General features: G+C 42.8%; 1 pseudogene across 1 annotated transcript; it reads left to right on the top strand.

Moving 5' to 3' along the window:
• Positions 1–298: 298 nt before the first annotated feature.
• LOC308099562 (GTP-binding protein 2-like) lies at positions 299–26,805 on the top strand (annotated as a pseudogene). The gene is made up of 9 exons: positions 299–505; positions 4,208–4,234; positions 16,585–16,769; positions 17,622–17,733; positions 18,814–19,011; positions 19,833–20,007; positions 21,953–22,172; positions 24,843–24,978; positions 26,295–26,805. The product of its transcript is annotated as a GTP-binding protein 2-like (transcript).
• The last annotated feature ends 206 nt before the right edge of the window (positions 26,806–27,011 follow it).

Genomic DNA, 27,011 nt, shown 5'->3' with positions numbered 1-27,011 from the left:
TGAAAATAGCCGATCTACAAGCTCACACTGCGTCACGCGTTGTGAGCTTGTAGATCGGCTATTTTCCCTACTTCTTAAACATTTGTTTTCTAATTTATGGAATTTCTTTAATTTTTTTATTTATTTTTGTATTCATGAAATTCTTTTGAAAAATCATGGATTTTTTTTTTAATTCATGATTTTTTTTAATTTATTTTTTAACATTTACTCGTGACCCATACAAATTGGCCCGCGACTCAACGATGGGTCCCGACCCCCAGTTTGGGAAACGGTCCTCATAGCCTCAGCATCTTTAAACATGGAGGTTCGCTTGTGCAGCAACAACAACAGCAGCAGCAGCAGCGCTGCAGGCTCTGCGGGTCAGAACCAGAACCGAGCCGCGGCTCTGCAGAGGAGGACGGCGGCCAACAAGAAGAACAAGAAGGGCAAACGAGGGAGGAGGAGAAGGAGAAGCAAGAAGAACAGGAACAACGTCAAATCTCCTCCTCCGTATCTCCCCCCAGAGGTACCACTGTTACACTGGTATACGTTGCCCTATCGAATTCTGTGACTGTGGACTGGAGGTCGATGTGTTGCGATGTTCGGTTTTAAGCAGTGGTGTAAAGTAACTGAGTACATTTACTCAAGCACTGTACTTGAGTATAATTTTGAGTTTTTTTTTAAAAACTTTACTGGAGTATTTGCAATTGTCAGTACTTTTACTTCTACTCCACTACATCACTACAATTATCTGAGAACTTTAGTTACTAGTTACTTTGTAGATTTTGATTATTACAAAACATACATTAGCCACCTCAGCCCTATATAATTTTAGGCCTATTGAAAATAGCCGATCTACTGCGACTCATTGTAGATCTGCTATATTTTTTTAAAATCCCAGACTATTACTTGTAGCCTAACAAGTATTTCTACATTGCAGTATTGATACTTTTAAACATTTTAGTAATTTTTCCACCACTGGATGTTATTTATTTATTTATCCCTAGACAAAAGTGGACATTGCATTTTGAAATGAAATCTATATTTGTTCCCGGATGTAAAATAACATTTACAAATATGTGCCATAACTTTCGCCTGATATTTATTTCAGTATATTTACTGATATCTAGCTCAAACTCTTAAACATGTCAAAAACTATTCTGTCCGAAAAAGGCCAGACGTTTGAAAGTATAAGGAACTCAAATAGAGCTTCTAAGGATAAGGATATCCTTATCCTTATCCTTAGCTGACTTGCATGGAGTCACATAATTCTATAGGTCACCAGTTTTGATGTAGCAGAGGGCTGCAGCTAACGTTAGCAAACAATCCTGTGTTACAGTGCATCACTAACACATCCATGGTACTGCATCACATCACAACCACATTCACTCTGTCATTCACTAATGGATGAATTACAAACATGAAGGCATTACAAACAACATATTTGTCTAGGAATTCTTGATTCAATTGACTGTTTATTATATTATTATTATTATTATTACTGAGTTTGAGGATTAAATCCACACATTCAACATTGGTTCTCACTCACTTGATTACACAGTAAAAGGCTCAGTTTTCTATTTTCTATTTTATTTTTGTTACATTCATGTTAAATGGCTCTATGTTATGATAGTAATAATTGCTATAGAGTGCTTGTTCAATAACCTTTCCAGCTCTTTAATAAACAGAAAATACATTTTGAATACCCATTTTATACGACCAGGAGAGAGAACCCGTACAGGTCAGGATACAGGATAAACAAGTGGAACTGGAACTGATGACACAAAAATAAATGAGCAGACAAAGTAGGTATCAGAACACTATAAGACAGGGGTCTTCAACAGGGGGTCCGGGACCCCTAGGGGGTCCTCAGAGCTACTATAGGGGGTCCGCCAAATCTTTGTGTGATAGGATTTAGTTTTTTTTACATTAACCACTTGAACCTTAGAATTCCTTTTCTGAGGGGAACATTAGCCAAAAATAGCCGATCTACAAGTTCTCAACTTGTAGATCGGCTATTTTTTTTTGGCAAAGAGGCTATAGGTGTAGAGGGAAAAAAGAGCAGACTAAGTAAAAAAAAACTTTCATCTGAAACACAATTTTATACAATATAGAGTAGGGGGTCCCTGCTTCATCTCTCTCTCAGCTAGGGTGTCCTTGGCCTGAAAACGTTGAAGACCCCTGCTATAAGATAAGCTGATAAATGGGTTCTCTCTCCTGATTGGATGAAAAATGGTGACCCTGGAAAATGTGCTTTCTGTTTACTAAAGAGCTGGAGAGACGGGGAGATCCCTGTTACTGAATTGTAATGATTACTATCACATTATAGCAATGTAACCTTTTAACACATAAAGAAAATAAAGGGGGAAAAAAAGAATATAATCGCTTACAGTATAGGCCTACCTTTAATGTAACTCTGAGTGCACTCATGTAAACAAATGGACCCTTTTGGGCCCATTAAATGAGGGCACAAATGTAAGCACATTTTGTTTACATTTGTGCCCTCAGCTCGGAGTTACAAATTGATCAGTTAACTCTGGGAAGTTGTACTTGAACCCTTCCTAAGCATCTGATTCGGATGCTATCAATGCATTGAATGGGACATTATCACCTTTTATTAGACCATTGAATGGGCGAAGACGGAGGCGCGCAGTCTCAGGCGAACTGTCACCCCGTGAAGGACCACCAAGGGAGCTAAAGCGACCGAGTTGCCGTCCTGAACGGTGTGACGTTCGCCTGAGCCTACTCAGCGCCGTTGGAGTTATGTACCGATAGGCACAGAATCGTAAATATTGTTGTGGGGACTGCTCCGCCTCCAAGTAGGTCGGTAGCTCCTGATTACGCCCAATGAATGGTCTGACAAATCGCGGGTAGGTCCGTATATCGCCTACTCGTCGCCTACTCGCTCATTCAATGGTCTGATAAAACGTGATAATCTCCCATTCAATGCATTGATAGCATTCGAAGCCGGTCTCCTAAGTAGTAGTAGCAGTGAGCTCCGCTGAGGAGCGCTGGGGGCAGGTTCGAAGGACCAGCTCCTTCAAAGACTGGTCCCTGGGTCAAGGGCCGAACGCCGCACAGGAAGGCCCCAGTCGGATTTTAACCCAGTACTGTCGCTGTGGTGGCGTAGGGGAATTTTCTTTCTAATGTCCTTTGTATGATATATAATAATATTAGCCACATATACTAGGCTATGGTATTGTAGTAATCCATACTCTATTAAAAGGAGTAAACGGGTAGCACAAGGTTTAGGAATAAAGTAGCAGAACCGAATTAGATGTTGGTATAATACGGTACTCTTTATTGCTCCTCTGTACTTGGATCACCCAGGATTTGCTTGGTGCATGAGCTATTATCTGGTATAAATGTAATTAAGGTGCACTAACAGTATATTAAAAGACAGGGAAATGATAGGTTTTAAATGCTGGAAATTCTGCGATGCGAGTTCGGTCTGCGGACTAACCCAACATCAACGCCTCTTTCCTTTCCTGGCTGTGCCTTGGCTGGGTTGGCTCCCACAGTGTCAGTTTGCTTGCCACCAGTTACGGGTGCCTAACACAGTGCCTAGCCAGCCTCATTTGTTCCTTGGCATTGAGCTTGAGGCTGATCTTCCTGCACTCCATTTCTACTGCCAGTACTTAGTTCTCTTCCTTTCGCCGCTGTATCTTTGAGACTAGGGCAATGTTGTCTACACAGCCGTGATCGTGATGGGATGTACTCTGTGCCTACTAGTCTACCCTCGGGAACAGTGTGTGAACCCCACTGTCTCCTCTCCTCCCTGCCACTGATTGCAAGTCTCAGGGCATGGTGGTCCATCGTTACAATAAACAGGCTGGAAAGTCTAATAATGTGAAAAAAACATTACCTATGTTAGAATATGCCATATACTGTAATACCATTTTACATTTATGTTTTTAATATTGTTGTTATATTAGCATAGTATTGTCGGGCAGAAACCTCTAATCTCCATATTTTCATTTAGTAAATTAATGCCCTACTTGATCATACTAAAGTGTCACACAAAAGTATCCAAAGTAGCAGATCTAGAAGCTCAAAACTCGCCGCAAAGCAACGCATTTTGAGCTTGTAGATCTGCTACTTTTGCCATTTTTGAATTTGAATCCTGAAAAGTAACAGTTTTGGTTTCCACCCGACAGAGACGATATTATTATGTTATAGTTGTGTTAATGTTGTATAACTTATTGTCTTTGCTGTGCTCTGTTCCCAGGCAGAAGAAGGAAACATTGAGTATAAGGTAACTTAATCTGACATCAAACTTCACTAAATATTGTAGACATCGAGAAGTACATTACATGACAACCTTTTCAACAGCTATAACCTGTCAAAGATAAAAATGTATGCATGTTGATGTGTTGGTCATGTGCAAGTTTATTCTATATTTTCACCAGGGTTCGGAATTAACAGGTGCTTGAGGCAAAATGCCCTAAAAAATAGGCCATATGCCAATGGTGTGGGACATTGAGAAAGCTGTATATTTGAATACTATATGGAGTTTGATTTGATTTGATTTGATTTTATTAGACGTTACACACGAGAAAAACACATGTTACACCATGTTCATCATAGAAACGTCAAGGATACAGACACAGAAAAGTCTTGCGACTTGTTTTCATTGTGGTCCTTGGTCTGAGACAAACAACACTGCAACAAAATACATACAGGTAAACAGTACAATAATAAATAAAACAATCAATTACTACACTACCTACAGCATAAATACATATAATCACATTGCTAACATAAGTGACCCTACTATTCGGCAACGTTTTCTAATAGCCATGCTTTGACCCTTGTCTTAAAAAGGAGATGGCTGCTGGTGCTCTTTATGGTCAGGGGTAGCGAGTTCCAGTTAACTGCTCCTCCAAATCTAAATGAGCGTTTTCCCATTTCAGTGGTGAACGTGGGCATGGTAAGGTCTGCTATGCTGGCTCTGGTTAGGTGGGAATGGGCTTCGCTACGCTTCTGAAAAAGATTACATAGGTACACAGGGGCGCTGTTTATGTAGATGTTATGCACCAAGTTCAGCTGTAGTTGAACTGACCTGGCTGCCAGAGGGAGCCAACCCAACTGCTGGAAATGATGTTTTCCAACATGGTCCCTTGCAGACAGCCCCAAGACAAGCCTGACCAACCTATTTTGAGAAACCTGCAACTTCTCTTTTAGGGCTTTGGTTAGGCCACCGTACCATGAGCCAATGGCATAGTCAAAACAACATAAAACCAGTGAGTTTGCTAATAAGCGAAGACTGGCAGAGTCCAGAAACTGCGCTTTCCTGGCTAAGAATTTGGTTCTACCATTTACCTTACTAATGGTCTTAAGAGCCATGTTTTCACCACCCAGGCTGCGATCAAGCAGACAACCAAGGTAGCTGACTGAGGGTTTAGCCGGAAAGGACTGGCCCCCAAGAGTGATACTGGGAGAGGCCAGTTTGTGCAACCTGGGCTGAGAACCAAATAAAATATATTCAGTTTTGGCCATATGAAGGGATAATTTATTGTCTGAAAGCCAGGTCTTAATACGATTGAATTCCTTGACAAGGGTGCCATTCAACTTGTCTACATCCTCATCTGAGGCCAGGATGGCTGAATCATCCGCGTACAAGAACAAATTAACAGTACAGGCAGCTTGGAGGTCGTTTATGAAAATTAGAAACAACAGGGGGCCCAAAACACTCCCTTGCGGGACGCCGCAGGTCACAGGCAGAGCCTTTGAGAGATGGCCTTGAAAGTCTGTGATTTGATCCCTGTCTGAAAGATACGAAATAAACCAATTTAAGCTAGAAGAGCTCAGGCCTAAGGCTGAAAGTTTGTTGAACAGTAAGCCGTGGTGTACTGTGTCAAAGGCTTTTTGGAGATCAATTAGGATCATTCCACTTAGCTTACCAGCTTCCATTTCAGGCCTTAATATTGTTATCAAACATAGCATAAAAATAATATTACAATTAATTTAACTGACAACAAATGAAAGAGGCGGTTTATTAAGTCAGTTTGATGAGATTTAATCGATAAACCATGTCTTATACACGATTAGTTTGATTAACTGCTGCACCTCTAGATGTAATGTATTTGTATTCTGGCACAGTGGACAGTTGAGATGTTTCTTCTATCTTACATCAGCGAATCAAATGACAGAGACACTGCTCTATAGCAACATGATGAAACAGCAGGGAAAGACATTTCAAACCTTCATTGTAGCGAGTCATGCGTTGCCATGGTAATGAGTAGACTGACAGTTGATGGCTGATGACACTAGCCTAGCGTAAAACGTTTGACATTACTGAATAAGACAGAGCAATACAAAGTCAAGAAAGCATATTGATTATCTTAGTGATTAGTTAATCTAATAATCACTTTTTTTGGGTCGATTTTAAAAATACATATTAATGAATCTAATTGGTGTTTTATAACCGATGTGTCTGAACAACTTAAGCCCTATTTAATACACGCAAAACACATAATAGAGACATAAAAGTTAAAAAGTAAAGTAAAACAAAATACAGTCCTTCCATCTGTGGTCTGGTTGTCGTGAAAATGTGTGTGTGCGTGTGATGAGTATCGTTGTTTGACTGTGGGTTGGTTGGTGGTCAGTTTAAAATGTGTGTGGGGGCGCTGATGGCCTAGTGGTTAATGTGCATACCACATAGGCTCTAATGCAGCCTGACAGGGAGTCACAGGTTCGATTCCTGAGCCCAATGACCTTTAAAGGCAGAAAAGCTCCAAAAATATATATTAAAAAAAACGTGTGTGTGTAATGAATAGTGTTGAGTTTGGCTGTGTGTTGTTGGTGGTCAGTTTAACCCATTCCAACCGGGAACGCATCTGTGTAACCACTTTATCCATATTTTATACTTTGGTTATTCAAAAATAGCAGATATACAAGATCATAGCTTGTATATCTGCTATTTAAAAGAAAATTGTGAACATTTGTGCAAAAAAATTGAATACATATATTTTTTAAAGGGAACATTTGTAACTCAAATCTTTGCTTCCGGGAAACAAATATTTTTGAGATGGGGGTCCGCGGCCAAATACAAATCATTTTGGCGGTCCTTGACATGAAAAACTTTGAGAACCACTGATATAGCAACATAAGTTCTTTCAAAAAACGGCTAGGATTTAGAAGACATTTGTAGAATATATATTCCTTGTATAAGATTTGCACAAATGTTCACGATTTTTCAAAAATAGGAGATCTACAAGCTCATAGTGCGGCACTCAGCTTGTAGATCCGCTATTTTTGAATAGCCAAAGAAATATTAAATGACAGAGATGTGTAATCGACACGGTGATAACAGCGAGAGACGTTGCGGACAAGCCGTAAAATCCAGACTGCTCACCAAAGAGCTGTGTGGAATTTCCCATTATCTCTCCCCCATCCTGACATCAAAGATGAAGACAACAGATCAGGAAAAGGGGGGGGGAGAAAGCCAGGCCAACCAAATGGCCACATACACACACACACACACACAACTTCCCCCCTCTCTCTCTCTCACACTCTTTCTCCCTCTTTTTGAGCGCATGGAAAATTATGTTTTCACCACAAAGAAGACATTACACGTGACCTCATGGAGAGACATGTGGACAATAATGGACAATAATGTGAAAATGTAGTACTATGCTGTATTTCCAAATGTATGCCTGGTGTTTAGAAGTGACCGGGGCCTGACCCAAGGGGGGCCCATGGCTGACCTGGGTCATAAAACCACACGGAAGGGTTCTGCTTCCCCTCCCGGTGACTCAGAGTCAGCAAATCCCACAGCAGATAAGGATTTAGCATAGTAATGACATTTGACCACACTTCAAAGACATTTTAGGGTATATAGATCCCACACGAACAACACTCTTTGCTCAAAGCCGCCAAGGGATGAACCACCCCCTGGCTCTCACATCACCAACCAACCAGCCTTCCTAGGGCTCTTCAACACGGAACCACCAAGGAGGAGGTCGAGGTCCAGGCCACTGCAACCCGCAGCCGCGGCAAGAGCAGAGACTGATCAGAAGGCCTCCGCTCCACTCATCTCCATCGCACACGCACCCGAGCCGTGAAATGCGCCCTTCTCCAAGAGGACATCACCGCGGTCAACTCGGCGACCCGGCCTCCGCCACCGTCGACGCCAACTCAGTATTGCCTTTGCACTGAGATTCCCGAACTCTGAGACCACTCGCTAGAACCAGTGCCAAGTTGGGCTTTAAAGCGCGCCTGTGTACCTTTCTCCCGAAATCCAGAGTCTCCGGACTCAGGCCCCTATCCAGGGTCTAAAGGTGTGTTGAACCATTTTGATTTGTGCATTAATCTTAAGGCGACGTTACTGTGTTTACAAGAGAATATCTGTTATAGTTGAGCATAGCTCAGAAGGTTTTACAATAATGCATCCCCAATGCGATTCCGTCTTTTACTCTCTGTGACTTTTTCTCTCTCCTGTTTTCTTATCTCCCCACATTAACTCCATACACAACATAAGTTTCTGTTTCCCAAGCGTTGCTTTATAAATACTTGTAACGGTGAAGTCTGAATAAACCCAATTTTATTGTAACAAGGAAAGTAATGATGTGTGGTGTCTTTTGTCCGACCAGTTAAAATGTATCTCTCTCTGATTAAACAGACATTTATATAAACCTGTCCAAGAACTCACGTTACATTACAGTGACGTAAGATTCAATAATAATAATATATATATATATACCTATATGTATGTATTATTATATTGTAATTGATTCATAAATTATATTTATATGGTTTATGAGCTAATTACGTCCTGTGTTCATATGCTGCGATCTCATCCAGTGTCATGATCATTACAGGTGGTGCCCCGTTATACGAGGCAGGTTTTTGTCTTTAAGCAGAGAGAAAATACTAGACTGTGTTGACAAATGATACCAAACATCTACGTTTGAAAACAAACGTGGGGAGCAGTAAGAGAAAAAACCAACAGAACGCGCACCGCGCTTGGATAGGATGTATGTCAGCAAAATTACCGTGCCCTCTTTTTAACTAAACCCTGAGTCCCACTGCAGGCAGTGTGTGCGTCAGGCAATAGAAAGAAAATAGAGTGTTATTTCCCCCCGGAGATAATAAAAGAAAAAGTATTCTTTTAATGTGAGTCCAGCACTCAAAAGGTTGAAAAATATTCTTTTTAAACTAGCTACTTAGAAAGAGCCTTTCCCTTTTAAATTCTGACAAAGTTTTTACCAATGGCCAATTTATGAATAAACACCGACACTCGATGGTAATTAACTCGAGCCGGTAATTATAATAAGAAGAGAAAGCGAGATTAGTTAACACAAATCTAGGCTAAACCAAGGTAAAATTACGTCAAAACTGGACTGAGATTTATTAACTTTTGTAAGCTTGTTATAATCTCTAGTATCCTCTTAGACCGTTTATTAAATCGTCTAGGAGACGAGGATCTCCAAAAGTGAACCGCTACTGTAATGCTTCAGCTCACTTAGAATCCTAAAAAGCTAACAGATCAGATAAAGAAAAAGAAAAATACTCGTACTTTTATTTTTCAAACTGGTCCGTAATTTAACTGGTTTCGTGACGATTGCTGAGTGAAAGACTGGGATCGTGTTTGGCCACAGATAGACTAAGAAGCAAAAGACAGCGACAGAGCTGTGTGTTTTTTTTTCTCTCTGGTCAGAATGCACAGAGCTCATTCACAAATTCTCCAGCAAACGCCATTTTGAATTACGTAAGCAGACCCCGCCCGTTGGCAACGTGACAGCACGTACCACGGACACTAGCAGCTTAGGACTCCTCCTCCACCAACTCTGAGCTCCACAGAGCCAGGGAATTGAGGGAAAGTGGGCTTCCTTTGTGCGGGTACTTCTTGGAGTAACGCTCCAAGTATCACTCACGCTGCACTGTCAATCAAGCGACAGACACCCTTATGAGTTAATAACTATAAGTAAGCCGTTGTTAATTTTGGTATCCTCTGAGACAGTTTAATACAGTCTCATGAGAAGGGGAAATTCGAGTGAATCACTATTATAGCGCTTAATAGTCACTTAGAATCCCAGTAAAAGGCTTACAGATCAGACGAAGAGAAAGAGAATAGCCAAAGTCGTATCTTTCTTCTCTTAAAACTGATCCGTAATTTAACTTGTGCCAAGATTGCTGTCTGAAGGAAATTCGTGTTTCTAACACAAACAGCCACGGGCCCGTACAGCCTGCTGACTGACCCTCTCGTGACAATTCAGTTGGCGCCATTTTGGATTGCGTAAACACACCCCTCCCCCGTTGATAACGTCACAGCACGGGCAGAGGCTTTGTGGAGCTAAGAACTCCACCCCCACTACAGCCGAGCTCCAGTGAGACATTCACTTGAGATAAAGATCTGTTGTGGTGACGTTGTGTGAAGACAGACTGGTATCCAGTGTTATATTTAGAGGTTGTAGCTATGAACGGTGCGTTCGAATCGGCGAGAGTTTGACTGTGAGTTGACAAACAAAACCGGAGTGACAAAAGTTTCATCTGGGTCATTTGATTGACAAATCACAGACAGAGCCTGGTTGATCCAAACCCAACGGACCATATTAATTTTCTGAGTTAAAGTTTGAGCTCGTTTTAAAGTAAAGGGTTAATAAGTTAACTGCTTAATTCGGAAAGTTAATCTTAGTTCAGAATTGGAAACAGATTATTAATTTTTGTTCCTTTGTAAGAAGAAACACAATAAGTCTGAAGATTGCAGAGTATTTTCGGCTATAATTCCCGGAAATTTTTCAATGTTCCGGTTTCTAAAGATACTCTGCAGATTGTTCACGTTTATTCTGAAATTTCTATAAATGGATAAAATTATTTTTTTAAAAAAAAAAAAAAAAAAAAAAATTGATTTTTTTTTTTTTTTTTTTTTTTTAGAATTTGGATTAAACAATTTTTTTTTTGGATTAATTTTTAGAGATTGAATTTAGTTAAAGTTTAAAAAAAAAAAAAACTTTTTCTCACTTCCCTCTGATTAGTTTTTCCAGATTTTAAAGAAAGGTTTTGTTTCCTCTCTTCTAATCTCGGTTATTTTGGGGAAAACCCAAAGGAACCTTCAAAGACTTTTCTCTCAATCAAAGATACTTTACTATTCGAACCGAATAAACGTTTATTTAAAAAAATAAAATAAACTAAACTAAGGAACCTGGGATTAATAATCCCTCTTAAATTTGTAGGTCTCAAACAAAGCTAAACACCTCAAAATAATTATCAGGGAAACCTTGTCTCATCTTCACACGGCCTACTAAGTACAATTCCACTGTTACTGACGCGAGGATAATTCAGCTAGAAACAGAGGCGCTCGACCTTCAAGACCGCCTCTCTGAAGGACAATTAGTGAAAACTAGACTAACCCAAGCACTCCTGGATGTTCAAACTGATAACACTGACTTTCAAAGTCAAATTAGCGACCTGCGGAATGACGTAAACGTCGCCCAGGGTACGGTAACTGTCAGAGAACGCCTCATGGGGTCCTTAAGGGCGGAAATACATGGTTTTACACAGGAAAGGCAGGCATGGCATAAATACATCTCAGAAACGGACACTCTAATTGCAAAATTGAGACATGATCTGGAAGTCTCCACACACCAGGTCACTAGCCTAAAAATTGAAAGCCAAATTGCCAGCCATGACTTGACTAGACTAGCACATAGGGACACTGTTCTCCCGCCAGGGAGAGAAGTACTTCCCCCGTCAGGCGGAGCCCCGGCTTCCCTACCGGGGATCCACCCTATGTACACTAGCCCAGGTCACGCTCTGCTAAATGGTAGTCAAACCTTTCCAAATACGGGGAGCCACCCTCCACCCTCTGTAACACCAACTGTCCAAAGGTATGAGGCGCCTCTCCCCTCCGGGCAAGCCGGCCTGAGCCTGCCGGGGCAAACCCAGCCAGTGCCACACGGTACAGGTACTCCCCCAAGGTCAGGAAACGGAACGGTGTCACCACGCGCTAACCCAGCCGGTCAACACCTAACCACTGACGATCTGAAAAAACTTGCTAAATTTATCCCACGCTTTAACCCCACAACAAATGGGGACGTGGATACCTACACCTATTTGGAGGACATTGACTACCATTTAGAAGAATATGCCCCTGTCACGTCTGAAACCAAATTAAGACTCATTACGCTAACCTCCAACCGAGAGGTCAGCAGTTTTGTTAGACGGCAGACAGAACAAACCCGCCAAGACTGGCAGGCTATACGTGCGGCAATTATCGAGGAATTTGCCGACCACCAAAGCAAGAGTGGTATTACCGCCGCCATAGGAGTTCACCACTCAAAGGACGAACCTATTAACGTATACTATGCAAAACTGCGTAGAGCGTACTTTGGCGATCAAAATCTACCCAATATGGAAGAAAACGAATACTTTAAAGCCTTGTTCTTAAGTAATTTGCATCCTTCCATTAAAAAGCAAATTCCCCTTGGGGTCGAACCGAGACATACGCAAGCTAACAAGCTCCGCAACCTGGCCCGAGAAGCGTTCGATAGAGATCGCACTAAACCCCAAGCCCATACGGTATGCCCAATAGAAAGCCTTGAACTTGAGGGGGGGCACCCTCGCACAGACAGGTCCAACAACGGACCGAGTGACTACCCCTCACATCAAGAGCAAAACGATTGGGAACAATATGAAAGGCAAGACGACCGTGGTCAGTATAGGAGAAGCGACCGCCAGTCTCCCTCCTGGAGCCGACCTCGCTCCCCCTCATACGACCGCGATCGTCCCTCCTCCCAAGATCGTAGTCCAGACCGCGGTCGCTCGCTCTCACGGTATAACTCTGGGACAAGACCTGGATTCCCTGAGTTGGTACAACAGCTCCCAGCTGAAGTCCCCAGAGAATCACGATGGCAAAGCCCAGCCCGTGACGACAAGAATTTGAGAGAACCTAATCACTTTGTTCCAACGTATGCTTCATATGACACCACTTCACAATAGTTCGTGTTTCATCTAAAACATAAGGGGGGTCCGGTATATTTTTAACTTTTTGCGCATAGGTTTCTCAAACGTTGTGTCAAATGTTGAAAAATGGTTTACATTATCATTCATAAAACGTGACCAACCTAAGGGGGGGGCACGATGATACATACGTCAGGGTTACCACGCCAGACGTGGTGGCCCACAATGACAGCAACCCCGACCTGTATCTTGACACCAACACGGCCCAAGCCTGTTGGAAGTAGGACTACCTTCCCACCACAAGGTGGGATGACCGCCGTGTGTGTTGTATTTTGTTTTGAAAAAAAAAAACCTTTATATACATTTTGCTTTGGCATTTTATTCTTACACTTTTATAGACATTTTTCTTTTGCATTTTAGTTTACTTTAAGTCAAAGGTAATTTTGGGTGCAATACCCGCCCAAACGGGCTCTTGTTTTACTGTTATAAAAATCCCAGCATGCGATCTTCCCCTTTCCTCCGGAAAGGCAAGCAAACTAAAACTTTAGCGCATACTGAGTGTGGCCCTACTCAAAACCACCTGTTAGGTTTCAAAGAAAACCCTGTAGGTTCAGTTAGATGTTGGGCTAATGTCTCATTGGCACTATGTTTTTGTTTTTTTATTCTTTCTCTGTTTTTCTCTTCTACTGGGCCCCCATAGAGATTCAGAACCCCATGTAATACCCTGTAAACACTGGCCTTGGCCAGAGTTAACTCCCCCGGTTCTAGGACACAGACGGTCCTGATATCAGCATGGTTTTATTGATTTCTTTTTGGCCCCATTAGAACCTTCTTAGCCAACAGCCAAGCCCGGCGGGCTAAGAACCCCATAGAGAAAGAACACCTTCTTTTCCCTCTCTCTCTCTCTGTCCTTTCACCTCTGTGCCTTTACGTAGGATGCATGCCACTAGACTATAGCAGTGTCGCCTTAGGGTTATTGCCAAGTCTAATGGTGGCCGCCCTAGAAGGCCAGATGGAATGTGTGCCACGCTGTGTGTTCTCTCCCTGTTATCCAGTCGCTGAAATTCTGGTACGCCAGCAGAAGACCCTGGACCTGCGGTCCGACCTTCGCTGGCCTAAATGGGGGTTTGTAATCGACACGGTGATAACAGCGAGAGACGTTGCGGACAAGCCGTAAAATCCAGACTGCTCACCAAAGAGCTGTGTGGAATTTCCCATTATCTCTCCCCCATCCTGACATCAAAGATGAAGACAACAGATCAGGAAAAGGGGGGGGGAGAAAGCCAGGCCAACCAAATGGCCACATACACACACACACACACACAACTTCCCCCCTCTCTCTCTCTCACACTCTTTCTCCCTCTTTTTGAGCGCATGGAAAATTATGTTTTCACCACAAAGAAGACATTACACGTGACCTCATGGAGAGACATGTGGACAATAATGGACAATAATGTGAAAATGTAGTACTATGCTGTATTTCCAAATGTATGCCTGGTGTTTAGAAGTGACCGGGGCCTGACCCAAGGGGGGCCCATGGCTGACCTGGGTCATAAAACCACACGGAAGGGTTCTGCTTCCCCTCCCGGTGACTCAGAGTCAGCAAATCCCACAGCAGATAAGGATTTAGCATAGTAATGACATTTGACCACACTTCAAAGACATTTTAGGGTATATAGATCCCACACGAACAACACTCTTTGCTCAAAGCCGCCAAGGGATGAACCACCCCCTGGCTCTCACATCACCAACCAACCAGCCTTCCTAGGGCTCTTCAACACGGAACCACCAAGGAGGAGGTCGAGGTCCAGGCCACTGCAACCCGCAGCCGCGGCAAGAGCAGAGACTGATCAGAAGGCCTCCGCTCCACTCATCTCCATCGCACACGCACCCGAGCCGTGAAATGCGCCCTTCTCCAAGAGGACATCACCGCGGTCAACTCGGCGACCCGGCCTCCGCCACCGTCGACGCCAACTCAGTATTGCCTTTGCACTGAGATTCCCGAACTCTGAGACCACTCGCTAGAACCAGTGCCAAGTTGGGCTTTAAAGCGCGCCTGTGTACCTTTCTCCCGAAATCCAGAGTCTCCGGACTCAGGCCCCTATCCAGGGTCTAAAGGTGTGTTGAACCATTTTGATTTGTGCATTAATCTTAAGGCGACGTTACTGTGTTTACAAGAGAATATCTGTTATAGTTGAGCATAGCTCAGAAGGTTTTACAATAATGCATCCCCAATGCGATTCCGTCTTTTACTCTCTGTGACTTTTTCTCTCTCCTGTTTTCTTATCTCCCCACATTAACTCCATACACAACATAAGTTTCTGTTTCCCAAGCGTTGCTTTATAAATACTTGTAACGGTGAAGTCTGAATAAACCCAATTTTATTGTAACAAGGAAAGTAATGATGTGTGGTGTCTTTTGTCCGACCAGTTAAAATGTATCTCTCTCTGATTAAACAGACATTTATATAAACCTGTCCAAGAACTCACGTTACATTACAGTGACGTAAGATTCAATAATAATAATATATATATATATACCTATATGTATGTATTATTATATTGTAATTGATTCATAAATTATATTTATATGGTTTATGAGCTAATTACGTCCTGTGTTCATATGCTGCGATCTCATCCAGTGTCATGATCATTACAGATGCGTTCCCGGATTGAATGGGTTAATACGTGTGTGTGTGTGTGTGTGTGTGTGTGTGTGTGTGTGTGTGTGTGTGTGTGTGTGTGTGTGTGTGTGTGTGTGTGTGTGTGTGTGTGTGTGTGTGTGTGTGTGTGTGTGTGTGTGTGTGTGTGCGTGCGTGCGTGCGTGCGTGCGTGCGTGCGTGCGTGCGTGCGTGCGTGCGTGCGTGCGTGCGTGCGTGCGTGCGTATAATGAATAGTGTTGTGTTTGTGTGTGTGTGTAATATGAATATTTGTGTGTGTACATCTTGAATGGCTGTTATGCATGCAAAGGGATGTACATAGCACGTCACGATAGAATAGTGGAGCTCATAGCGAAGGACATATCAAAATATCATGCATCTACAGTGAGAATGTACACACATTCCCGTGTCATTTCATCCATCTTTACATCTTTGACAGCTAATACACCAGATGTTGTTGTGGTGAATGAAGAGTCCAGGGAAAGTGTCTGTGTTAGAGATAGCATGCACCTTTGACCTTAGCCTAGAGGAGGCCTTTATGACCAAGGTCATTAAATACCAACCACTCCTACATACCATCTCAGAGCTGGGTTATAGGTGCAGACTATTTGTTTTTATATTCGGCAGCCTGGGACATACCCACAGACTAGTTGTTAGAGGGCTTCAACAACTTAGGATGCCCAAAAAGGAGGCAAAAAGGCTGGCAAAGTATTGTGCTATCTCTGCTATAATTGGCAGTCGCCATATATGGCGGAGACGCTGTTACTTATACCCGTAGAGTACTGAGTGACATGCTTATTGTATCATGAAAACATATGCCATGATTTTGTGAATGTAACCCTACTGCGCCTATAATATTTGTGTCCCTGTATGTATTATCCTTTATGTGGACATAAATAAATGGTTACTGTGTGTGTGTGTGTGTGTGTGTGTGTGTGTGTGTGTGTGTGTGTGTGTGTGTGTGTGTGTGTGTGTGTGTGTGTGTGTGTGTGTGTGTGTGTGTGTGTGTGTGTGTGTGTGTGTGTGTGTGTGTGTGGGGTCAGCTGAAGCTGGTCAACCCCACACAGTACAGGTTTGAGCACCTGGCCACCCAGCTGAAGTGGAGGCTCCAGGAGGGTCGTGGGGAGGCCGTGTACCAGATAGGAGTGGAGGACAACGGGCTGCTGGTCGGTCTGAGCGAGGCCGACATGAAGGCGTCTCTGAAGACCTTGAAGAGGATGGCAGAGAAGTACGTTCCGTGTAGGATTTGAACCGTTCCGGTTCCTTGTCGGTTCCCTTTAACGATTCCTATAGGACGTTCCAAACGGACCCTTTACATGTGTAACTCTGAGAGTGTACAAATGGAACCAAATGGACCCGTAAAAAAAGTTAGAAAACTATAGATCAGCAATCAGAGTTTGAGAGTACAAAAGGACCCCATTTGAAACAAGCCATTAGGCTTTCATGTTCTTTTTAGTTGACCTTGTATTTAAACTGTACTTTCATGTGCTTTTTTACTTGTAAATAAAGTATTCAATCAATCAATATTAGCCTATATACGAGCTTGTAGATCAGCTATTTTCTTTCAAATCTAGATTTTTTTTGGGGGGGATAATTGTTTTTATTTTTTGCACAAATATTGTATGGGGATCCTTGGCTCAAAATGTTTTCAGATGGGGGTCCGTGGCCAAATACATATTAATTTGGGGGTCCTTGACATAAAAAAGTTTGAGAACCACTGGTTTAAACTTTAAAGGGATAGTTCACCCCAAAAAACATATTTTTGCTATCGATTAGTCACCCCATGGAGACTTGAATTTTTTATTATTTTTTATTTTTGTCGCATTCCTAAGCCAATAATTTGATGACCAGCGAACCGGTAGGCAGCGGTTCTGGTAGGAGACACAAAGGAGACTCTTTGTGTCTCCTACCGGAACCACTTAGTAATGCGACAAAAACAAAAAAAATATCCATGAATTCAAGTCTCCATGGGGTGACTAATCGATAGAAAAAAGGTCATTTTGGGGGTGAACTATCCCTTAAGATGACGTGGATGAATGTGTTGACGCGGTGCTGTCACTGTCACTGTGGTGTCCCTCAGGGTGGGCGCCGACATCACTCTACTACGAGAGCGAGAGGTGGACTTCGACCTGGACCGGAACTGTCGCAAAATCGCCGAAGTTCTGGTTCGTAAAGTCCCAGACGACCAGCAGGTCCGTGAAGATCACCGTCCGTTCCGTGTCCACAGAGTTTAGAATGATACATGAGACTTAGAAAGACGCATATTTCTTTTTTTGAATAATACAATTCCAAACTTATATTATTATGTAATGTTTAGCAACAGTGCGATTTATAGGTATATTTGTGGCTGAATTCACACATCATAAAATGATAGCAGAACAAAACTGTATCAACAATACTGTTCCTGGTACAGTTTGTGAATAGAGACCTTTGAAGTAAATTTCTCCACCTTATTATTAGGTGCGTGTGTGTGTGCGTAAAAATAACTATTATTATTAAAGGAATAGTTTACCCCAAAAAAATCTTTGTTTCTATGGATTAGTCACCCCATGGAGACTTAAATTCATGGATATTTTGGTCTTTTTGTCGCATTCCTAATCCAATAATGTGATCACCAGCCGACCGGTAGGCAGTGTAGGCAGCGGTTCCGGTAGGAGACACAAAGGAGACTCTTTGTGTCTCCTACCGGAACCGCTGCCGGTCATCAAATTACTGGCTTAGGAATGCGAGAAAAACAAAAAGAATATCCTTGGGGTGACTAATCTTTAGAAAAAAAGGCATTTTGGTGGTGAAATATCCTTTTAACTCTCTGGCTGCCAAGAACGAGTTATAACGACTCGAGTCATTGTCATAAGGCCCTGGCTGTCAAGAAGGAGTTAGAACGAGTTTTTGAAGAAAAAAAATGATATTTATATATTATTATTATTATTATTAGTTATATTTTTGGAAAAAAACGTTCAGAACCCAAAATATCATGATCTGAAGATTTGCTGCTCCATTCACTTCTTGTTTAACTTATTACTTAAAAAGGCTGTATCTCGGCTCCTGTGTACTTTTTTTTTTACTCTGTATTTTTGGCCCAGACATGTTATTTATTAGATCGATCATACTGGAGATACATATTCTACTACTTGAAAAGAAAATTGAAAAATCGCTGGCAGTGGGCGCACACAGCCAGAAATAAGTCTGTCAGTGAGAGAGTTAATTGCTGCTACAATGCCTGCATGGGGAACGAGAGTCATCTCATACCCTCCGTTGTGTGTGTGGAACAGTTCCTAGATCTGCGCGTGGCCGTGCTGGGCAACGTGGACGCGGGTAAGTCCACTCTGCTGGGCGTGCTGACCCAGGGGGAGCTGGACAACGGGCGGGGCCGGGCCAGACTCAACCTGTTCAGACACCTGCATGAGATCCAGACCGGGAGAACCTCCAGCATCAGCTTTGAGATCCTGGGCTTCAACAGCAAAGGAGAGGTAACTGTGCGCTAACAGTAGTGGTTCCCCAACGTTTTTTAACCCGTGAACCAGTGGTGTAAAGTAACTAAGTACATTTACTCAAGTACTGTGCTTAAGTTCAAATTTGAGGTATTTTTTTTACTTTACTGGAGTATTTCCAATTTGCAGTAGTTTTACCTCTACTCTCTACTCTACTACATCTCAGGCAAATATTGTGCTTTCACTCCATTACAATTATTTGAAAACTAGTTACTGTACTAGTTACTTTGTAGATTTTGATTATTATTACAAAACATACATTAACCACTTCATAGCCGATCTACAAGCTCACAATGCGTCGCATCGCGACGCATTGTGAGCTTGTAGATCGGCTATTTTCAAAAAGAGTTTTATACATTTGAAAACTTGAGAAATGGGACATTCTGCACAATTAGTACTTTTACTTCTGGTACTTTAAGTACATTTTTATACCAATACTTTTGTACTCTTACTCAACTACATTTTGAATTCTGGACTTTTACTTGTAATGGATTACAGTATTGATACTTTTGCTTAAGTAAATAATTTTAGTACTTTTTTTGTGTGAAAATAGCACATCTAGCTTGCAGATTGGCTATGTTCACTTTCCGTGGATCTGCTATTTTAATTGTTTTAATACATTTTATAAATAATGATACCTTGTGAAACAGGACATTCTGCATAATGAGTACTTTTACTTTTATATTTTGATGCCAATACTTTTGAACTTTAACTCAAGTAACTTTTGATTACTGGATTTTTACAGAGTATTTCCTACATTGCAGTATTATTTCTCCACCACTGGTGTTTTCCACTCCCAGGTGGTGAATTACAGCGACTCGCGGACAGCGGAGGAGATCTGCGAGAGCTCCTCCAAGATGATCACCTTCATCGACCTGGCGGGTCACCAAAAGTACCTGAAGACCACCATCTTTGGCCTCACCAGCTACTGCCCGGACTTTGCCATGTTGGTGGTCAGCGCCAGCACTGGGATAGGTCAGTTACTGAAGACATCATTATGTCTGTGTACTGTGTCTATGTACGCATGTGAAGAATGTGTTTATTTAACGCATTAAGACCTGAGGCCGATTCTACAAATGTCTTCTAAATCCTAAGTTTGCATTGAGAGCCCTGACGTCACAACATTTGGAGCTAAGTCCACTGCACTCTGGTTGGTTGGGGAAATGAAAGGTTGACTCCCACTTCCTATGCCAGGAATGTCAACAGCTTGGTCCAGGCTTTCTTTTTGAGAAAAACGCAAAGGAAAATAAAAGCCTGCAGAGGCTATATCAGTGGTGCTCCAACCTTTTCATGTCAAGGACCCCCAAAATGATATTTTATCATCAAAATTTGCACACATTTTCACGAGTTTTCAAAAATATCAGATCTATAAGCTCCCCACTATGAGCTGTCTGTCTGTCTGTCTGTCTGTCTGCCTGCTTGCCTGCCTGTCTGTCTGTCTGTCTGTCTGTCTGCCTGTCTGTCTGTCTGTCTGTCTGTCTGTCTGTCTGTCTGTCTGCCTGCTTGCCTGCCTGCCTGCCTGCCTGTCTGTCTGTCTGTCTGTCTGTCTGTCTGTCTGTCTGTCTGTCTGTCTGTCTGTCTGTCTGTCTGTCTGTCTGTCTGTCTGTCTGTCTGTCTGTCTGTCTGTCTGTCTGCCTGCCTGTCTGTCTGTCTGTGATCTCGTTAAAACAATAAGGCTGCAACAATACTAGATACCACCACTAGAGGTCAGACATGACATGAACAGTACTAGTTGCATAGTAGCAGCTACAGAGCCTTGCACTGACTGTTCGCCTCCCTTAGACTTGGACCCAGTGGTGTAAAGTAACTAAGTGCATTTACTCAAGTACTGTACTTAAGTAAAATGTTGAGGTACTTTTACTTTACTGGAGTATTTCCAATTGTCTACACTTTTACTTTTACTCCACTACATCTCAGAGGCAAATATTGTACTTTTAATCCACTACAATTATTTGAAAACTTTATTTACTTGTTACTTTGCAGATATAAATTATTACATTATAAAACATACATTAACCACTTAAGCCCCATTTTATACCTCGGCTATTTGAAAATAGCCGATCTACAAGCTCACAACGCATCGCATCGTGACGCGTTGTGAGCTTGTAGATCTGCTATTTTCAAACGTTTCAGTACTTTTACTTTTGGTACTTTAAGTATATTTTGATACCAATACTTTTGTACTTTTACTCAAGTCAATTTGTCATTTGACTTGTAACAGAGTACTTCTACTTTGCAGTATTGATACTTTTATACTTAGTTTAAAACATTTGTGAACTTTTTTCCACCACTGCTTGGACCTAGCCTGGGATCCAGCCTGCTTCGCTACGTTCGGTGGATTTTTTTTTTCTCTTCGCTTCTCAGTCTGGAAAGCCTCCAATAGACCATATTCACACGGCGGCCATGTTTCTATGAAGTCAATGAAAGTAGCCACCCCGGGTGGCGGCACTTTCAATGTTAAATTCCAATATGGCCGCCGTGTGAATATGGTCTATTGGGAGGTTTTGCAGAACTACACTAGAAGTACATATGTTACATAGTCAACGTCTTTGCTGATTGGATGTCGTTCCAACGAATGAGAGTTGCGTTAGGCAACCTACGTCATCAGCCAGCGCCACCCTCCATGCTTTTCACACTGTTGTTTTTCTGCGCATTGGAATGACGTCTCACTGGTGCTTTGTCCCGCCCCGCACCACAGACCAATCAGAAGCCACGGCAGGACTCAAGCCGTTTGGCATGTCCCGCCTCCCTTGGAGATAGGAGGCTTTCCAGACTGAGATAAGAGAGGAAAAAGAATCCACCGAACGTAGCAAAGCAGGCTGGATCCCAGGCTAGCTTGGACCCACATTGTATTGTTACAATCAGGTTACAGGTCATAACCCTCCATAATCTCCCTCCCTCCCCTTCTCTCCCCATGCAGCCGAGACCACCAGAGAGCACGTGGGCCTGGCCATGGCGCTGAAGGTGCCCATCTTCATGGTGGTCAGTAAGGTGGACCTGTGCGGTCGGGCCACGGTGGAGCGGACCGTACGGCAGCTGGAACGTCTGCTCAAACAGCCTGGCTGTAACAAAGTGCCCATGCTCATCTCTGGGCCCGACGACGCCGTCACTGCTGCTCAGCAGTTCAGTCAGACATCCAGGTACATGGAGAGACAGACAGACAGACAGACAGACAGACAGACAGACAGATTAGACACTTTATATGTATATCTCTGCTGTCCAGCGCGAACCTGCTAACTCCAAAACGCTCATTGTTCAGGAAACGAAAAAACAAAATATACGTTTTTCAGGAAATGAAGAAAACCTTATATATTTTTAAACAAAGCAATACTGCCTCATCTAAGTTGGTATAGTGACTTTATATATTGTCAGATACTTGCATGTGTCATTATATTATCAACACTTTACCCAAATCAAGCGCAAGTGGAGTTAGTAGTTTCATACGAGCAGAAATCAAGCTGAAATGGAGTTAGGAGTCCGAACAACAATAGCTCCCCTCGCTGCTGAGGGAGAGGTTTCAAAAGGGTATAAATTCCCAAAAGCTAACAATGGATCTCCAAGCTCACAATGCATCACAACAACGTGTGAATGAATGCCCTGATGCTTCATGACACTTATTATATAGGCCTACAATAATAAACAGGACTTTAAATATTACAATAACGTCTGCAAAGAGGTGGTTCACAGAGTTGGAGTTGGAGTAGAACTAGCGCGACAGAAATGCTATGAACTCCTTTCTTCTTGTCACATTGCTCTCCTCATTAAACACTTAACACATTGACTGCCAGAGTTTATTCATAATGTACTCACCCCTGTGCCAGCAATTTGCGTGTTTTTAGATTTTTTTGTTTTGTAATTTTTCATTCAAATACATTCTCTGATTGTGTTGTCAAGCACCTACGATTGTTCCACCAGTAGAGAGCAGCACATCCAAACATTGATCACCTCGCTCGCCCCCTCCCAAACAGGCCCACGTCATATCCGGTCTTTCAAAGGATGTGACGTTTTCGACAAGTCCCGGCCCGCTGATCGGCCTGAAAACGATGTGATACACTACGACGATGACTGTTAGTCACCCGGACCAAAGAAAATAGAAGTTGAGCTGTCCGTTAGTTTTTTATACCGTGTGAAAAAACGTGTTTTTCCTTATTCTGGCCGAAAATCACTGGAGAAAAACAACGTGACCCGGAAATGATTTTTTTTTTTTACATCCGGCTCCGGGTGAGTGTGACGTAAGTGGAAAACGAAAGTGTTGATGAGAAATAAACACAGCCGTGCGATCACAGATTAAACAATGAAAATTCAAAACAACGCATCAATGCGTTCTTTGGAATCCTGGCACTCAAGCGATGGATTTGAAAGAACACATCGATGCGATCTTGGCACTGTATGTGTTAATAGATTTTAGAAATAGAATTACTTGTTTTCTTAACATTAGCGTCAGTGCTAAGTTTGATAAACAGGTACACTGTTTTAACAGACTATGGGGAGAAAAACCCTGCTGTTTAGTTTGTTTATGTGGTGCTCCTCATCTCTCACTGCACCAGCGCGCTCTGCCTGTAGGAGAGGAGAGGGGGGGAGTTGCGTGGTGTTGACGGACAGTTTGAGGATCCAATGGAGTTGTTAGGTTTTGTCAGAGGCGCTTTTTAATACTTTTCATTGGTTCAGACATAATTTTTTTTACAGACGTAAAGGGTGTTCAATGGCGTTGATAAAAAAAAAAAAAAAAAAAGAGCTGAAAATGGAGTTAGCTGGTTCGTCCTGGACACCGACGATATTTTACATATTGTCGCTGTCGGGCAGAAACCTCTTATCTCCATATTTAAACTTTTTGTGTTTCTCTCGTAAATTAACGCCCTACTTGGTCATACTACTGCGTCACACAATAGTATGAGTTTGTAGATTTGCTACTTTTGCTATTTTTGAATTTGAATCCTGAAAAGTACCAGTTTTGGTCATATGAGGCTCTGCATCGTTTATGATATTCATTCATATTTGATACAGCCTGTTTCTGGCGAAAATGGAATTAATTCTGCCTTAAAAGTCTTAAGAACTACTACTACTCCGGGTCTGAAATCACTGTCCCTACAGCAGCCGCGTTCATGGGAAATGTAGTCTTTGGTTCGTTTGACTCGTTCTACCGTTTAATGTGTTACTGTTTGGGTAAATGTGTAAATTTCCACCTTCAGTCGATGCTTCATATCCATATGAGTAAAATCGCCAGGGTGGTGTGTTTATGTTTGGAACACTATGAGGGACAAAAAATAAAGCCACGAACCAGCGGAACAGCGCCCTCTACCGTCAGTGACGTCAGGACTTCAGTGCTCTATTGTTTAGACAGATGCTAGTTTCATTGTTTACCTGATATCCTATTGTTTTGATGTACATATTTTTATTTTGATAGTGTATATATATTGTTTAGAGTAGACTGATGCTAGGTTCTTGGTTTACCTGCGATCCTAGTTTCTTGAGGCACTTAACTTAATTGCGAACTGTGCCAGCAATTTTTTTTAAATAAAACTTAAATAATAATAAGTTAAACAAGAAGTGAATGGAGCAGCAAATCTTCGGATCACGATATCTTGGGTTCTGAAAATTATTTTCATTATTTCTTTTATTATTTTTTTTAACTCGGGATAACTCGTTCTTGGCACTGAGGGCATTCAGAAAAAACTCACGCACGCACGCACGCACGGACAGACAGACAGACAGAACTGTATAGATATGTATAGATAGAGGCTCCTGCATGTTTACCGACATGTGTGTATGTGTGTGTGTGCGTGTGCGTGTGTGTGTGTGTGTGTGTGCAGTGTCACTCCTATCTTCATGCTGTCCAGTGTGTCAGGAGACAGTCTGGATCTGCTGAAGATCTTCCTCAACATCCTGCCTCCTCTGAGCAACAGCAAGGAGCAGGAGGAGCTGATGCAGCAGATGACTGAGTTCCAGGTACACACTCACACACACACACACACACACACACACACACACACACACACACACACACACACACACACACACACACACACACACACACACACACACACACACACACACACACACGCATGCACGCACACAACAGGGGTGTGAGAGCTACCTTTAGAAGTGGGGGAGCGCATAGAAATTGCTTTTTCTCTCCCTCTACGCCAAATCTCTTCACCAAAAAATACCCGATCTACAAGCTGACAACGTGCTGTGCTGCGACGTGTTGTCAGCTTGTAGCCATTTTGGTTAATATTATCCTCAGAATATGGATGCTGGCCTGGGGTTCAAGTGGTTAATCAGTTGATCAAAACCGAAATCCTCATTTTATAAGTGGAGGCTCTGCGCTGTGCTCCCCCTCCACTACGCCCCTGTAGATGAAAATAGCCGATCTACAAGCTATTTTCTTTGTAGATCAGCTATTTTCGCCGAATGTTCTAAACTCTAAAACGCGGCCCTCCCGTCTAGTAGCCTGGCCCGCACATCGGAGACAGAGACAGAAGACAATTTCCCAGTTATAGCAAGTTTGCCGATTGTAGTATAGATAGTGGACTCATCCTAAACCCACAATGCATTGTGAAAAGTAGGGTACAACCCGACACACCATCATGCGTTGCGCTGAAAGAAAAATGCAGTACGCTGATCTGGCAAACGACAGCAATTGTGTCATTCACGGCGACCAATAGGGCTTGCTTGAATGTCAGGCTGTAGAATAAGGATAAGGATAATTCCTTTAACAGGTCCGTTCATGAAAGTCCTTGCGGTCTTGTTTCCAATGAGGGCCTGTGAGCAATTAGGGGTTAAGAGTCTTGCTCAGGGACAAATTTCATTTCATCGACACATTTGCTGGCCTGGCCTGGAATCGTACCTGGGGCAACCAGGGCCTCGATCTGGCTCCCTAGGCGGGATATACTTATATATAATACTTATATTATATATAAACATGAAACAACATTTATTGTGAAGAAGACGCTTGTCGAGTCCTGACTCACTACTGTAAATTGTAAATAAATTGTTCTGTTGAATAGTAACGTTAAAATTAAGGCTGAACTATCGAGGACTTCTTAGTGATTTTTCCATCAATTACTTTTTCGATAGATAATCAAGAAGCACTTTAAGATGTAACTTCCCTCTTCTACAGTGCTGAAGTGCTGACATTTTACCAATGCATGTACTTCGTGCCGCGCTGCGAGCTTGTACATCTGCTATTTTTTAACATTTTAGACAAATCTTGAAAGTGTGAGAACCACTGATTTAGAAGGCGTTTGTAGAATCGGCCTCAGGTCTTAATGGGTTTTAAATGTGGCGAGGGTGGGGGGCAACTTTGACGTTAACCCTTGGTTTTCCTGCGTGCCCGTGGTGCAGTGGTGTGTGTCGCGAGGGGGACAGGCTGGTGGTGGGACCCACGGAGGAGGGGCGCTTCATGCGTCTGAAGGTGGCGAGCATCCAGAGGAACCGCTCCGCGTGCCGGGTGCTGAGGGCGGGGCAGGCCGCCACGCTGGCCCTGGGGAACTTTGACCGCTCGCTGCTACGCAAGGTCAGGAGGAGCTGCGTACAGGAGAGAGAGCGGTGGTTCGCTTCTGCTTCATCAAGCATCCAGAGTACCTCCGCCTGGGAGCCAAGCTGCTCTTCAGAGAGGGAGTCACCAAGGGCATCGGACACGTCAGCCGCCTGCTGCCTGCCTCCCAGAACCACCACCATGCTGAACCCCACAACCACCATACTGAGACCCTCAACCATCATACTGAGACCCACAACCACCATACTGAGACCCAGAACCTACCACCATACTGAGACCCTCAACCACCATACTGAGACCCAGAACCTACCACCATACTGAGACCCACAACCTACCACCATACTGAGACCCACAACCTACCACCATACTGAGACCCACAACCACCATACTGAGACCCACAACCTACCACCATACTGAACCACACAACCATCATACTGAGACCCAGATCCCACCACCATACTGAGACCCTCAGCCACCATAC

This window comes from Gymnoscopelus braueri (assembly GCF_963280865.1).
Source record: "Gymnoscopelus braueri genome assembly, chromosome: 13".
In the NCBI taxonomy this organism is placed as follows: Eukaryota; Metazoa; Chordata; class Actinopteri; order Myctophiformes; family Myctophidae; genus Gymnoscopelus; species Gymnoscopelus braueri.
Note: the sequence above shows the minus strand (reverse complement) of the source record. Positions and strands in the feature narration are given on the sequence as shown.